General features: G+C 37.1%; 1 long non-coding RNA gene across 1 annotated transcript; it reads right to left on the reverse strand.

The window, feature by feature from the left end:
* Positions 1 to 3,546: 3,546 nt before the first annotated feature.
* On the reverse strand, positions 3,547 to 15,871 carry LOC106009645 (uncharacterized). Its single transcript, XR_001183688.2, has 2 exons — positions 15,480 to 15,871; positions 3,547 to 3,881 (listed from the first exon to the last, which is right to left on the reverse strand). It is a non-coding gene; the product is annotated as an uncharacterized LOC106009645 (long non-coding RNA).
* Positions 15,872 to 16,808: the final 937 nt, after the last annotated feature.

Below are 16,808 nucleotides of genomic sequence, written 5' to 3' on the forward strand. Positions count from 1 at the left end.
CTAAAGATGAGATCTTTGAGACTGTGGCCACTGAAACTCTTCTTTGGCCCATGAGAATGCCTAGATTTTCTTTTTAAAGAAACCAACACCTCCACCTTACTGTGTCATCAAGACTAATCTCATATGTTGGCTATGTTCTTTCAGGTTACAGGAAACAGAACTGTACCTGGATTCTTTAAAATCATTTGTTGTTCTGTATTTTCATAAGGATGCAAAGGAAAATATGGAAGACAGGATATCAAGTACCTCCAGGAAAGCTTTCTAAAGTATTGAACATTGTTCGAGATGTTATGAAGCTCTGAGGATCTGGTCATCTTTTTTAGGAAAGAAATTCATTCTTCGCTCTAAGTGACTTCAGGTGACAATTTGATCTTCCCTTTTTGTCTCTGCCTCTATTGCTCCTGCAGACTTTCTTCCTTGAAGTCCTTTTGAATTTCTCAACTCAAAGAAAGTTCTTCCTGTGATCTATATTAAGATTTTAAATGAAGGACTCTAATTTCATCTGTCATATTTCTTCTAGAATTGTAATTATCTGTACATGCTCATGGAGCCCCTGTAAACACATTGGTAGTAGCCAAAATATGTTCTTTTTTTTTTTTTTTTTGGTGCCGGGGATTGAACTCGGGTCCTTGTGCAGCAGGTGGCAAAACCACTGAGCTAAATCCCCGGCCCAAAATATGTTCTTAAACAAACATGTTATATGGGCCTGCCCCCCACTCCGCTGTCTTTTACTATTTTTGCAAACTGTACATTTGAACAAGAATGGCTTTTCAGCCTTCTTGAATACTATAGTGTAACTACTACCAATACTGTGATATTTTAATAGAAAACAGCTTCCAGGATGATCGATGCTCATGACTAGATCTTGGATTCATAAAGTATGGCTGTGCTTTCCGAGAAAGGTGATGGAGCACAGGCTCAGGAACAGCCCTAGACTTGTCTGGGAGGACGGGACACAGTGAGAGACAGGACTGGCTGACAGATGAGGCTTCACGAAGAAAACCAGAAACATCATAAGACTGTTCTCTTCTTTATCCAAGGGTGTCTTCCAGTGATTAAGGGCTCAGAGATGATGTTGGGGGCCCACCGTGAGAGTGAAATATCCCAACAAGAGAGCAAAGTTGCAATAGGAACTTTTAGTGAACAATGTGCAGAAGGCCAGGCAAGTGAACCTTGTATACAGAGACCGCAAAGAAGAGTTTGGTGAGAGGTGGGAGCAGATACATGGTGACATAGATGTTTGGAACAGATGTTAAGGCTGAAACCCAGACTGTGGTTCCCAGGATAATCCCCTGGGGAGAATCGTGGTCCACACAGGGTCATTAGACATTACTCATCTTCCCGTCCCATCTTGATGCTCGGTAAAGTCAAGACCTCTCAGGTCCTCCTGTCCTCGTCTTTGTAATGAAAATGGCAAACCTGCTTGTTGTGAGAATTAAAGGAGTGCCATGGCCAAAAATACTCAGTAGATGGCAGCTATTAATGCGAAGGGAGAATCCGAGTGGATAGCTCCAGTCAAATTATAGTAAGGGCATTTCAGGATATAGCACAATAGCCAGGAATCAGGGTCAGAGTTTAGGAGTTCTGAAATAGGTGTAATCCTTCCCTCTGTTCTGTTTCTTCTGTTGGCACATTGTTCTATACAGAAGTAGAGATGGTTCCTGTTGGGATAGCATATAGAACAGACAGGTTTCCTGGTTGTAAAGAGATTCACTTGAGATCTCTTGTTTGATGTAGGCACATTAGTACTTGGTCAGCATTCACATGTGGTCTAGCAAAACCTCCCCCAGGGTTGCCTTTTTTTTTTTTTGGTACCGGGGATTGAACTCAGGACCTTGTGCTTTCTAGGCAGGCGGCGACACCACTGAGCTAAATCCCCAGCCCCCCAGTATTCCCATTTAATTACAACCACAGAAGACAGATTCTGATACAAAATGCTGCAAAGTTTAGCTTTTCCTCCCCCTCCTCCTCCTCTTCCCCTTCCTTCTCTTCTTCTTCCTCCTGTTGCTGCTGCTTCTGAGAATTTGAATTTCCAAGCAGCAGGGAAGAAATACTAAATGAATACTCCCTATCAGATCCAGATCCAGTCTTTTCACAGAAATAGAGTTTTAAAAGGCCATCCAAGCAGGTTTAATGAAGAAGAGATAGACACATGTCCAGCTTTGTTGCTTTGTTGAAAGCAAAGTTCAGCTAGGGGCTTAAGGTGAAGAGGGAAAGAATTTTTAAAAAAAGAGAAAAAAAGTCAAGCAAGGAAAAGCTGACCGCAATAGCCTTGGGTAAACTGCCTGCTTTCAGGTGGCCAATGTCTTATCCAGTTCATTAGCACCCTCTTTTATGTCAAAAAACATTCTGTGTGTGATGGAATCATTTTGCAAGTCCCTATTTTGCAAATTTACAAGAAAAGGGCATAGCTCAGGGGGCAGAGTGGAAGTCTAGATGTGCAGAAAGAGATGGAGTTGGCCTGCCTCTGAGGACACTCTGACATTTCCAAGTAGAGAAGGAGAGTTATACAATATGTCACTTTGTTCTAGATAGAGGTAGAGCTTGGGCAATGCTTCTGCTTTGTCCATCCTTCCCAACCTCAGTGAGCTGCCTCTTAGTCCACAAGGGCTGTCATACTGAAAAAGTCCATCTAGTGACTCCATGCCTTGAAAACATGTCCATCTGAAGAAACACTAGCCTGCTTAAAGATTCTAAATCCTGCCTTAATCTGCTCCAGAGAAAAGTACGGCAAAAATAGAGGTAATTATTCAAAGCTATTCACCTATGAAACCAAAGTGCCAATGTACTATGTGCACATCATAAAGTCAGCTGTGTTGAGGCATAGGTAAAGGAAAGGAGAGGCCAATATAGGGTGAGCTCACTCTGGGTTTTTAATTTGCCTGAGGAGTGAGTGGCTTATGTGTGCCCATTGTTAGTGACCTAGGGGACCCAGCCAAGGGACCTTTAAAGTGCAATGGGCTTGTCACCATGGCAACTTCAGAACCACAAGCCTGTTTCTGGGAAACCAAGAGAGTGTGTGTGTGATACTTCCTGGGAATTTCCAGAACTAGCTGGGAGGGACTGGAGATGTTCTGAAGCACTCATAGTCCACAATTTGTGGTTAAGCCACAGAGAACAGCCTTTGCTACTACTAGCATGTCAGAAAGATGTTATGGGCACACGTTATGAGCATAAAGTGACCAGATGGTACCATAACTTCAACGTGGAACTCGATCTCATCACTTACAGACACACGTTAGGTAGGAACCTGACTCTCTGATTGCTGCACCTTTGTGTTTGGCTTTGTTTTGTTTTAATGTAGTGTAAGATAGACAGGCTTTGCATTGATCAGTTCTCCCTCCCTCCAGGCCCCCACCCCCACCCCCATGGCTCATCAGCAAGGCCGGAGATTGGCTGGGGTAGTATTGGGTCAAAGCTGTAGGACACCCTCAAAGAATCAACTCTTCAGAGTGTGAACTGCCTCCAGCCTCTTCCCTCCTTTGATTTACACTCCTCCAGGCTGCAGAGTGTTGATCTTCCAGTGTGACCCCTAATCAGATAAGCTTACCACAAAACCTTCTTTATTCCCAAGATGACTGGTGTACAAAGGGCCCCACCACTTCTTGAGCCATCTCAGGGTAGCAACAGCCTTCAAGAGTCACACAGAAGTTGGCCGACTGTCGCCATCATGCAGGTTGACAACCTTCTCCCATTACTGTGCATGGTAACAGGCAAAGCCTGTTTTGAATTTCTCAGAAAAGCTGGAGACTTGCAGTGCCATTGGTTCGTGCAATTAATTCACTGTAAACGATTTGGTTCCCAGATCTCCTGCCATTGGAATCAGAGCTCATTTTCATAGTCACTGGAGCATTAAATCCTTGTGTACACAAAACAAGAAACTAGAAAAAAATGGAAATTAAAAAACAATTTCAGCTAAAATTGTACAAATGTTATCTGGAATCCTATTAATATCAATATCAACATCAATATAATATAGAAATGTAATATATAATAAAAATGTAATATGAACAGAAGTACCAGGAGATTTCATCCCACTGTCAGCAGCTAGTTGCAGCACAGACTGCATCTGCCATGTTTCAAGATAAGGAAAAGATTAAGTATAGTGTTGTTTAGAAATTATAGGTTTGCAAATCCCTTCTCTTTTTCAGGGATTAAAGAAAATATAACCTGCTCTGGTGTATTTATAATGAAAAAAAAAGGATTTTCTTGTCTTTTGTCTGCACACCTAGGCTGGGGCAGTCATTCACCAAAGTCAGTCGTGTGTTGTAGAATTTGTTTACAGAGCATTCTCTTAAATACCTTCCTTGTATGTGCTAGCATCTTGGTTTTGCAGCCTTTTTTCTGTTTTGTCAAGTTCCCCTTCTGAAAGGGACAGAGATAAATTAGGAGAAGGCGCCACCTGGTGTTTTGATTAGGAACTGTATGTTCAAAGGACTTCTTTGGATGGGTAGTTTTGCCCTCTGGTGCATGTGAACACAGTAAGTATATTAATTAAGTACTAATTACTAGTGAAATTACTAAATTTAAAATGCTAACTATCAACTTACAACACTAATTTAAAATACTAATGTTCTAATATCTAAAGTTCTAAAGCTACCTCCCAAATGCATTTGCCAAGCATTCTGCTAAGGATTGCCTGTGTATTATTATTTTAGTGTCTACTGCTATAGACAGATCATCCTTGAACATATAGGCTGAAACGACAATCATTTATTATCCCGAGTGGTTTCTGTGGGCCAGCCCACCTGGAGCAGTTTAGCTGGCAGGTTCTGGCAGATGGTGTCTGCGGCCATCTCAAAGCTTTGTTTGTTCTCATGTCTGGTGGTTGAGCTGGGAATACTGGAGAACATCTGGTATGACTCCCTTTCATGAGCCCCTTTGTAGTATTTCTCCAGTGTAGCCAGACTTCTTCCCCAGTGGCTCAGGGCATCAGCGTGTGTCCGACAGAGCCAGGAGGAAGCTGTATTGCTCCTTAGGACCTCAGGACCGCAAGAGTTATGAAGTATCACTTTCATTGTGTTCTGTTGATAGAAGCAGTCACTCAGGTCACCCAGGTTTATGGACAGAGAACATAACCTCGCCCTTCAATACAGAAACATCAATGACTTATGGGAAGAAAATGTGGGATGGGATATTCGTAAAAATATAACCAACCACAATTTTATTTAATTCTCCCCAAACTATAGAAGCTTGCCACTATCGTTATCTCAGTTTTACAGGTAAATTAGTGAAGTCAAGAAATACTCAAATTCTTCTTCATATAGTCTTTCAATATCAAAACATTGTCCAATAAGCTATCAAAAGTGTTATCTGTACCTGGTTTTCAGTCTTGATGCTATTAGCATTATGGAATGGGTTTCTCCTTTGTCACAAGGGGCTTCTCTGGCCATTGTAAGCTGGTTAACAGCATTCCTGGCATCTGTCTACCACATTCCAGTAGCTCATACTGTGTTTAGTTACTGTGACAAAATACCTGAGATAACCAACTTATAAGGAGGAAAGGTTATTTTGGCTCATGGTTCCAGAGGTTTCCGTCCATAGTCACTTGGCTCCGCTGCACTGGATCATCATAGCAGGGGTGTGTGGCAGAGGATGTGTCCACCTCGTGACCACCAGGAAGCAAAAAGGGGGTGGTCAGTGTTCCAATAGCCCCTTCAAGGACAGCACCCTAATGGCCTAAGTTGAGAACCACTGTTTTAGAACAAAGCTTTGATTATTTGCTACTGATTAAGATGAGACTTTGTAAAACTAATGCATGTTGAAGATTGATACTTTATAATTTATTTCTTCCCAGTAGAAAATATAAATTCTATAGATTACAGTTTTATTATGTTATAGGGTATTAATTTCATTCTAACTTGGAACCTTATTCCACCATTAATTTTTCCATTGACTATTAATAGTAGTTCCTCCTTTCTTTGAATTATTGTTGTCACACTGTTTCCCTCATGAATAAGTTAAATAAGTCTTTGCCACATGTGTGCACACGTGTATACACACACACACCAGGATCTTGACAGAGTGACAGTTCTTTCTAAAAGGTGGTATGGTAGCTATTCAGATCTTCCTTTGAGAACTTGCAGATCAGCTAGCTGTGAGGGGCACAGTTAGGTGACCCTTTGGTTGCAGCTCCTCTGCAGAGTCAACCACAGCAGTTGGAGCTGAGGCCATGGTTTTCCTAGGCAGCCTCAAGCCAGGGTTAGCAGAGTTATAGTGGCAAGGCCTGTGCTGTTCATGCTACTCTAATACCAAGCAGCCTTCACTCCAGGGCTCCTTGTTGGGCTGGCTGAGACTTCTGCAGGGTAGTACTGCAGTTCAGACTCTTCCTAACTGTCCTTCTTCCCTCTCTCTCATCTTTCATGTATCATGTATCTTTCATGTATCTCTTTGTGCAGCAAGGATGTTGTCCAATCCATGGGCTGGTGCCATTCTCAGAAGTGGTCTGAATTGCCTCCAGAACTCAAAGAAGCTTACCAGGTTCTGTGTTTCCTCTTTTATTTGAGAGAGGATTTTGCAGTGTGAATGTGACCACTAGTCCCCTTGAAAACTTTGCTGAAGAGGCAAGTCTTTGGTTTTCACAGTTTATCATCTCCTTTCTGGAGAACAGGTGCTTTACTATGGTCTCAAGTACCCAGTCACCTTTACCTTCTCCTGGCCCATGAACATGTCATTGATGTGGTGGATGAGTTTGATGGTCAGTGGGCTAAGGGGATCTGGTCACTTCAGGCTTTGTTATAGCAGAGGGTAGCTGCATTAACATAGCCCTGAGGGAAATAGGTAAGTGAATATTGTAGTCTATCTCACATGCATGCAAACTGTTCTGATCCTTTTTCTAAACTGGATAGAAAAAGTCACATCCACCAAATCGATGGCACCTACCATGTACCCAAGGCCTTATGAATATGCTCTAGCCCTGGTGGCTACAATCATGGGGAATCCTACCAGTTGAAGTTGTAGTAATCTATTGTCATTCTCCAGGGTCCATACAGTTCCTGCAGAGAAAGACTGGTCACGAAAAGGAGAGATGACAGGAGCTACCAATCTTGGTTTGCATTTATTATCTTGGCAGGAGAACAGTGTCAGCTTTGATTTGACCATCTTCATGTGGTCCTTACAGACCAAGGAAGAAATGTGGTGGTAACTCCAAATGACACTGCCAAATATATGTTTGCATTGTACATGGAAATGGGGGAAGGGCCCTTCGATGAGTCCACAGATTTAGTGGCCAGGACTCCACTTACGGCCTTGACTCCTGTAAGCCCCCACTCCAAAAAGAGGTCCATGATGATTCAGGTCTCCAGGAATCAAAGTGAGTTAGAACCTGTGTACAAAAGTCTGAGCTTCCCCTTCCTCTAATGTACAGTCATTCAAGTAAATGGGCATAGGTCCCTATAGGGAAGGGAAGGATGGGTCAGATCATCACAGTATACACTTGTGATGCATTAGGGGACTTATTAAGGGTCTGGCCATCTCTTCAGCCAATGGACTTCAGATCCAAAAATTGGTTCAGGTCTAGGAACTAACCAAAGGATCATAGCTGTTCACTGGGGCAATTGCTATTATCTTTCTGCTCCTACATTCTTATCTTTTCAGATTGTGATGCTAAGCATTATCCTTTTCGTCCCTTTTCCATTCTGTTTGACATGTCAGACTTTATCCACCTCTCCAACTCCTTGAAGGTCAACCCCTCTTTGATAGCACTGTGACCTTCTCGGTTGTTAGAGTGATTTGGGTGGTTACATGCTGCTACCTGGTCTCTACTCTCTGGGACCTCACCATCCTCATGAATTCTCTTGACCTAGTTCTGTGAGAGCAACTGCAGACAAGGCCACCAGAGACATCATCCTGATGTCAGGGAACACTTTTCTTCAGTGGGTGTTCTGAACTCACATATTCATTCTAGCACATCTCATCTCTTTATCCCTTCTGTCACCATCTGTTGAGGAAATGTGGGCATTTTCACATAGTCACTGGCTGAGAGTAGCTGGTAGGAAATGTGGCTTCAGTAGGAAGGTGGTGGAGCATCCCAAGGAGGCAGCTGCTGGTCTGTAAGTCATTTATGCTTCCTGAAGTAGAAGGCCCATGTGGCATATTTTGTGACTGCCACATAGGTAAAAGTATGATATACACAAAGAAGAACAACCCCTGTAGGAACATTGTTTGGCAAAGTCACTAAAATACAGATTTTCTAAGCACCTTCATTTAAATAAAAGTAAGAAGAGCTAACATTTATTGAGCATTTATTATATGCCATGCAATCTGTTAAGCACATGGTGTTGCATTACCTCATTTTAAAGTTACTTTTATTATTCTCATTTTACAGATGTGCAAATGAAATACAAGATAACTAAGGAAACCGCTCAAAATGACAATTTAAGCAGAAGAGAAGGGATTGGAACCAGATCTGACTAAATCTACAGATCAGGAATTCTTGCATTTATTACATCAATGGAGTTTAGTTTCCAACATAGAGATTTTGCACATTTTTTTAAAGATCTAGACTAAATCTCTCTTTTTTGATACTATCATAAATAGCACCATTTAAAAAATTCCATTTCCAATTATTCTTTGCTAGTGTATAGATATACAATTGATTTTTGCATATTGATCTTGTATCCTGAGATGCTGTTGTATCAAAATTTTTATAGGGGCTGGGGATTTAGCTCAGTGGTTTTGCTGCCTGCTGCATAACCACAAGGACCTGAGTTCTATCTCCAGTACCAAAAAAACCCCAATTATACATTTTGTAGGATTTTCTGTGTAGACAATGTCATTTGTAAATAGAAACAGTTCTATTCCTTCTTCCCAATCTATATGCCAATTTCTTTTTCTTTCCTTATTAAACTAGCTACAAACTCTGGTATAATGCTGGTTAGGAGTGTTAAGAGTAGACATTCTGATTTTTTCAACTTTACAATTAAAGCTTTCAATATTTGACCATTAAGTGTGAAAGCTTTAGGCTTGTTATAGATGTGCTTTATCTAATTGTGAATTTCTCTTCTGTTCTTAGATTTTAGAGTATTTCTTCTTTTTAAACTCATACATCAATATTCAATTTTGCCAAATTTTTTTAATCTATTGAGACAACCATATTCTTTTTGTTCTTTGCTTAAATATTGGATTATGTTGATTGATTTTTCTAATGTTTCAACCTTATATTGCTAGGATAAATCTCATTTGGCTATCATATATTTTCCATTTTACATATTGAATGAGTGGTTTTGTGTTTTTTTTTAGAATTTTGGAGTTTTCCTCATGAGGAATATTGGTCTGTATTTTTTCTTTCTTGTAGTGTGTCTGATTTTGTTAGAGGATACAGCTAGCTTGAGAAAGGGCAGTGAGGTATTTTCTTCTCTGCTATTTTCTGGAAGAGTTTATGTAGGATTTGTAATGTATATTCCTTAATTTAGTAGAATTTATCAGTCAAGACTTTTGAACCTGGAGTTTCCTGTGTGGAAAAGTTTGTACTACAAACTCAATTTATTTAAGAGATATAGGACTAGGTTACCTATTTTTTTCTTGAAGAAACCTTGGTAGTTTGTGTCTTTTAAGAAATTTGTCTATTTCATTTATCCAATGTATATAAAGTTGTTCATAACAGTCACCTTACTATACTGTACTTTTAGCGTCTGTGAGGTCTGTAATGATGTCTTTCTTTTATTTCTGATATTAACAATTTGTGTCTTCTATTTTTTTAATCCTAATCAGTCTGGTTAAAAGCTTGTCTTATGTTTTCTTTTAAAACCAACTTTGGTTTCATTAAATTTTTCTCTATGTTTTAGTTTTTCTATTTGACTCTACTATTTCTTTTACTTACTGTGAGTACAAATTAAGGTGGAAATTGAGGTCAGTGAAACAAGACCTTTCTTCTTTTGTAGTGTAGTTGTCTAGTGCCCCAAATTTTTCAAGCACTACATCAACTATGTCTCACAAATGTTAATAATTATACCAATTTAATGCTGTTTTTCATTTTAATTAAATTTAAAGTTATTTTATAATTTTGTTTTGACTTTTAAAAAAATTCATGTTATTTGAAATTGTATTGCTTAATTTCCAAATTCTTGGGGATAGTTCCAGATATTCTTTCATTGTTGATTTTTAGTTTAATTCTGTTATGATCAGAGAAAACATTTTGTATGATTTAATTCTATTCAAATTTGCTGGGGTTTTTTCTACAGCTGAAAGTATAATTGTTCTTGGTGTTCCGTGTGCATTTGAAAATAATGCATATTTGACTATTACTGGGTTGAATGATATGTGTTTATTAGGTCAGGCTGTTCAACAATGTTGTCAGCATCATCTATATCCTCATTTTCTCTCCATTTGATTTATTACTGAGAGAAGAGCATAAAAGTCTTTAACTGTAATTGTTAATGTGTTTACTTTTTCCTTCAGCTGTAGTAGCAGTTTTGCCTTTGTGCATTTTGAAGGTTTGTTGTTAGTTGCATATGTATTTATCCTTTTCATCTCAGAAATTTCTCCCTTTATCATTATATTGTCCTCTTTTATTATTTTAACATATTTCTGCTTTAATATTCATAGAGGGGTTATTTTGTAGACAGCATATAGTGACCTTGCTTTTTATTTTTAACTCCAGGAAAGAGCAAGAGCACATGATCTCTAACAGTCCAGAATCCACCATGGGTTCTCCCACAACTAGAAAATCACAGGAGTTGGCACAGCAGCAGCACAATGGACAAGGCTTGCTTTAAAAAACCACCTTCCTGGTCATGGTCTCTCCCTATCAAGTAAGCATTGGTCTTACTTTCTAAAAGAAAAGATGATAATGTGGTAATCCAATGTTATTATTGATACAGTGTGATTTAAATCCACTATTGTACTATTTGTTTTATATTTATTCTGTTTAGTTTTTCCCTTCTGTTGTTTTCATTAATGAAGGGTTGCTATGATTTAATTTTATCTCTACTACTGCTTATTTTAAATATATCTATTACAACTTGTTTTTTCTTAAGTAGTGGGGATTGAACCCAGGGCCTTTGTACTGAGCTACGTCCTCAGACCTTTCTATTAATTTAATTTTCATTTTGAGCCAGGATCTCACTAAGTCACCCAGTTGCCCAGACTGGGCTTGAATTTGCAATCCTGCTGTCTTGGCCTCTCAGAATGCTGGGATTATAGGCATGTGCCACCAGGCCTGGTTTCTACTATAACTTTTTAATGGATACCCTGGGTATACTAATTTATATGTTTAAGTATTCACTTTACCTTTAAATTACTTTATGTGCTATTTAAAGATCTCAATTTCATAACTATATATTCCCAAGTCTTCCTTCTTATCTTTTGTAATCTTTTCATAAATTTTAATTTCGAATACTCTATAAACACATATTACTTGGCTACTACATTTGTTTTTGTCATCCAATGATATTTTACACAATTATAAATTTTAAAATATTTAGATTCCATCTGTTTAGTATTTCTGTAATTTTCATTCTTTGCAAATTACTGAGCTTCTAGTTTCATGTTACTTCTGCTAATGTACTTATCTAACTTTTCTTTAGGGTAGGCCTGCTAATGATTATTCTTTCATTTTTTTATTTTTGAAAGATACAGAATTATAGATTGGAATGTTTGTTTTTCCTTCAGTGTTTTATAGATGTCACTTTTTTTCTGAGTTGCAATAATTCTAAAGAGAAATCTACCATAATTCTTATTAGAGGTGCCTTCAAAATTTTCTCTTTTTGTTTGGTTCCCAGTAATTTGAATATTATTTGTGTAGATGGGGTTTTTCTCATATTTATCCTGCTTGGGATTACCTATACTTTTTGGATATGTATTTTATTATATTTGGTTAGCTGTTCCAATAATTTTAGTATTCCAAACTTTCTCTCTTCTGATTCTGCATATATGGCATCTACTTTCTATTTCTTTCATTCTTTGACTCAAGTATGACAATGCTTGCATCCTCACAAGGGCAATCTTACTTTAAATTTCAAGCTTCTTGATTGTGCTAACTTACTCCTCTAACAGATTCAAAAGTTATAATTTTGCAATTTATCTGCAATATTTTGTTATGGTAGAAATTATGTTTGCTGGAAAACAAAAAAGTAGAGAAAATTCTACTACTAAAAACCATAAGTTTATGCTAACATTTCCCAATCCAATCAAATACCACATGGTATGTAGCCACTTCACACATTTCTATATGCAACTCTTTTCTCAGCAGTGGGAAACTTGACTCTCATACTCTGCACCACACGCACGTACCTACATGATACATAAACATCACATCTAGAATTCATAGAAGAATATCTCAGAGTTGCCAACCCATACCCCAGGAAAAGCAAACCTACTAACTATAGTTCAACATCTCTTTATATTCTTAGGTAGAATTTATATACCTCAAAATGCATAATTGTGGGTCCAGTTTAATGTTCTTAAAAATTTACATACTTCTAATAATTTAGCCTTTTTTTAAAAGACTACTTTGGGTGCTCTAAACATACAGCTTTGACATTGGTTTATTAGAAAACTGTTATAATCATGTCTCTGTAGAATATATTTACTAGGCTATAAACTCATTGAAGAAAGATACTATGTATTTTCAGTCTTGGATCCCCAGTGGTGCAGGAGATGGCAGTATTGATTATGCCCAAAGCAGGCTGTAAGCAGGGTGGGCTGTAAAGAGTTAACCCCACATTTGGCTTTTTTATAAAACTGAATCTGGCTGAAGATCAGAATAACTCACAACCAAATTGCATTCCCACAATTAAAATCTTACTAGGAGGACAATGTTCTAATTACAACCATATATTTTGTCTACTCTGTTCCTAATTCAAGCTTTGTCTTGTCTTTTACGAGCCTTGAGCCTTGCTAACATTAATTTCTATAGAAACTTCATGACTGCACATCCTCACATGTATTTCTGCCTTTACCCCAACTGACTACTAATAAAAATCAGTGGCTTGGACTGGCCAGAGCCTTTGTTGGTTGCACTGGTATTGGTCATCCTGGCACCCCACTTTTTGTCTCTCTTAGTTCTGTCTTTTAGGTTTTTTTCCTCAGGCCCGCATCGTCCACTGAGTAGGAAACTGGAGCCTACTACAAAGGTTTCCAGTAACATTTCAAAGGTCCCCAGTACAGTGGCATATACAGTTATAAAAATTATTTGGTATATAAAAGTGTACCAATAATTTTGCTAAATAAATGCAATGATATTTGAACAAATAGCCTGGAACTTTAAATAAGGGAAATGAATAATTTTAAAGCTAAGATTTGCTTATTGCTTCTACCAAGTCATCAGCTAAGGGAGTTATGACAAGAAATGTGAAGACATAAAAGGAAACCAAAGGCAGCAGTTGGAATGCTAATACATCATTATGTTCTTGTAACTCTTTACAGAGATATAAGTCTCTTTTCATCATTTATCAACTACTCTTTGAAATTAGTGGGTGGTGGGTGGCACAGGTTACTCCCACTGTAGTTATGTAGTGAGGCCTTCAGTTTTAGCAAGATATTTCAAAAGCAAATATAGGTTACTTGTCCAAAGTTAATGCAGAAGAACATATTTATAGCTTGTAGCTGATATTCTGACATCTGAGATTTATTATTTTCAGTTGTCTAAAAACAGTGGGTAATCAAATATGTTGAAAGGCAGATATTATATCTATACCACTAAATATCTTGGCAAAAGAGAGGCTACACATATTGACATTTAATTGTGCAGTTGCTTTGAAGTCATGCCTGGAGTTGCTTGTCTTTAAATCACAACAAAGAATATATATAATCTTTTGAATATAATTAGCTAAGTACATGTTTCAAATTTATATAAGAAACTAATTCAGGATTTTATAAAAGGAGTCTTGGAAAGAAATCAGAACACCTGGATCCTGGCCAACTCTGGATCACCCACTTGTCACCTTGAAGCCTTAGGCAAGTCATAATACTTTCAGTTATATGAAGAAGAGCAGGCTTATTATGAAGGCTAATAAGATGGCAGTAACCTCGGTAATAACAATATTGACTAGGTTGTATTTACTAGAGACATATCTTATGCTTGGCACTCCAGTTTCTTGTTTAAGTCTCAAATTTTTGTGAAGTAGGCCTATTTTCCTTTTCAAGGATGAGAAATGAAGTTTAGAGAAATTAAGTAATTTGCTAAAGATCACACAGCAAATAGTAGAGGAAGGATCGAAATCCAGATATCTGCAATATTAAAGCACAATTTTAATTGTATTTATTTCCAAATGTGCAGATATATTACATATATTAAACAGTCAAGATTGTGTTAGTATCTTTCGTTTCTCACTCTACATTCCCAGGGCAAACTTGCTAACAAATTTACAGACCACCTAAAATATATTATGCCATAAAACTGCATTTGAAGCTCAAATTTCCCTTTTGTAAACTTAAGAATTTATATACCCAGCTTCCTCATGTGTCTAACCGGTGTCTCAAATTCAAGATAGCCTGAACAAGCTCATTACTTCCTCATAAAATGTTGCTCGTTCTGTGGACCCAATTCAGTGAGTGATTCTGCTATTGGTCCAGCTGCCTAAAATAGCAATATGAGAGGATTTTCTTGTAGTCCCTGATCTGTTCTAAGTTAGATTATTGACATGTTGTTTATACCCCTTTACCATGGCTGATCAAATCTTTCTAATCATTAACAATTCAACTCAAATATCATTTCCCATTTGAATCTTTATAATATCAGTAAATACTATCACTTCCGTGGAGGTGCCATAACTTGCATATAACTATATTTTTCATATGTTTTGTTACTACATTTTAGTGATACATTTTCATATTTATCTCCTCCTATACAAACACATTACATTGGAATGTTTTAGATAATGGATCATGTTCTATCCATGTGTGCTATCCCCTGATAGCCACTACCTACACATGCTACTCATCTAGTACTTGAAATATATCTAGGATGACTGAGAAACTTATTTATTTTTATTTAATTTAAATTCAACTTTAAATAGCCACATGTGGCTAGCAACTACTATAATTTACAGTGTAACACAAGACTCTGAGCTTAGTGAAAGCAGAAACTGTATCTTTAATGACTACAATGGCTAGAAGAAAAGATCCTCAGAAATATGTGGTGAATAAATCAGTAAATAAAAATTTAACAGTGGTAGAGTAAGGAAAAATTTACTTACTGTAAATACCACACAACCACTACATGGAATTACCGGGGAAAATAATAAACACTATTCTTTTGGTAAATAAGAACTTAAGGTACATAGGTTTCTAGTAATGGATAAGCAGCTTCTATCTGGTCAACTCACTCTCATATAATAGATACAAACTCTATACAAAATGTAAAATACAAGAATTTGAAGGCATTTAGAGGAACTGAAAGAAACTGGAAGCAAATTTACACTTGAAAGAAGGAAATGGCTCAGCATAATTTTTCTGATTTGATATAGCATTTTGACTGAGGGCAGACTCTTGTCATATCTAGCTTGGTGGATAAAATTCTAAGAGAAATCCAGTCTTACCAGTTTGCAGAGCCACAGGACAGAATTTGCCATGGAAGCTGGGAAGAGAGGAAGGAAACTGAAAAAGTGAAAGTAAAGAACACGTGGGGAGATAGGAATTCTGCATATAAACTTGGCCAAAATTTCTGGTGGTTCTACTCTATATGCCTGGGGAGGACTCCAAGTAGGTCATGGAGTCCAAAATTATTGAACTGAGCTTTTAGCTGTTCTATTAAAGGAAAAACAAAATTGGAGTTTGAACTGAAGTCAAATTAACTGTCTGCTAAAAAACAAAAGCATCCAAAGGAAACTTAATCTTCAGGAGGATATAACAGAACCCAGTATTCCTGCAATGAGTCATTAACAATGTCCAAGAGATCTAAAATTAGTAGGTTTGTAAAGAAACAGGAAAATGTTGCCTGTACTCAAGTCAAAGACAAATAAATAAAGACCCTGAGATGTTGGAATTATCATATAAGAATTTTAAAATACCTTTATAATCACTTCAATTATTTAAAGCCAAACATTCTCATAATGAATGAACAAAATCTTAGTAGAATAGTCAAACCTATGAAAGAGAACCAAGTGAAAATACAAAAAGAGGAAAATATAATATTTGAAATTAAAAATTCAAAAGCTGTTTTAACAGCAAATTGAAGTGAGAAAAGGCAAAAGGAATTGAATATAGAACAATAGAAACTATCCTAGCTAAAGAGCCAACAGGAAAGATTGGAAAAGAATAAACTATATCTGTAGGTAACAGGAAAATTGTGGAAAGCTCTAATATATATGTATTTGTAGTCTCAGAAGAAGGGAAGAGAGAGAAAACATAGTTGAGGAAATAATGGTTATAAAAATGTTCCCAAATTTGGTGAAAGGCATGCATTTATAGATATAAGAAATTCAGTGAGCTTCAAACAGGAAAATACAAAGACAACCACATTTAGCCACATCAGAGTATTGCTGAAACTACAGAAAAAGAGTAACTTTTGAAAGCAATGACAAGTTAACCACAGATTAAATGGAATTATATAAATTGTCAGAATTATATAAATTGTCAAAAACAATAGACACAAGAAGATGGGGGAATAGCATTTCTAAAATGATGAGAGAAGGAAAAAGTGAATTCAATGTGAAAATTATATTGGAGAATGAAGGCAAAATAGCCATCATCAGATAAATGAAAATTAAGATAATTTTTATCAGCAGACCTACTGTACAAAAAAAAAAAAATACAAAGAAATTTCTTTTAGGAAAGGTAATGATGCCAGAAGGACATACGAATCTTTAGAAAATAATGAAATGTGAAAAATAATAAATATATGGATAAATATAAAATGATTTATTTCT

Source organism: Heterocephalus glaber, unplaced genomic scaffold (genome assembly GCF_053883595.1).
Source record: "Heterocephalus glaber isolate CG9 unplaced genomic scaffold, H.glaber_assembly_v1.0 deba00001472, whole genome shotgun sequence".
NCBI lineage: Eukaryota > Metazoa > Chordata > Mammalia > Rodentia > Bathyergidae > Heterocephalus > Heterocephalus glaber.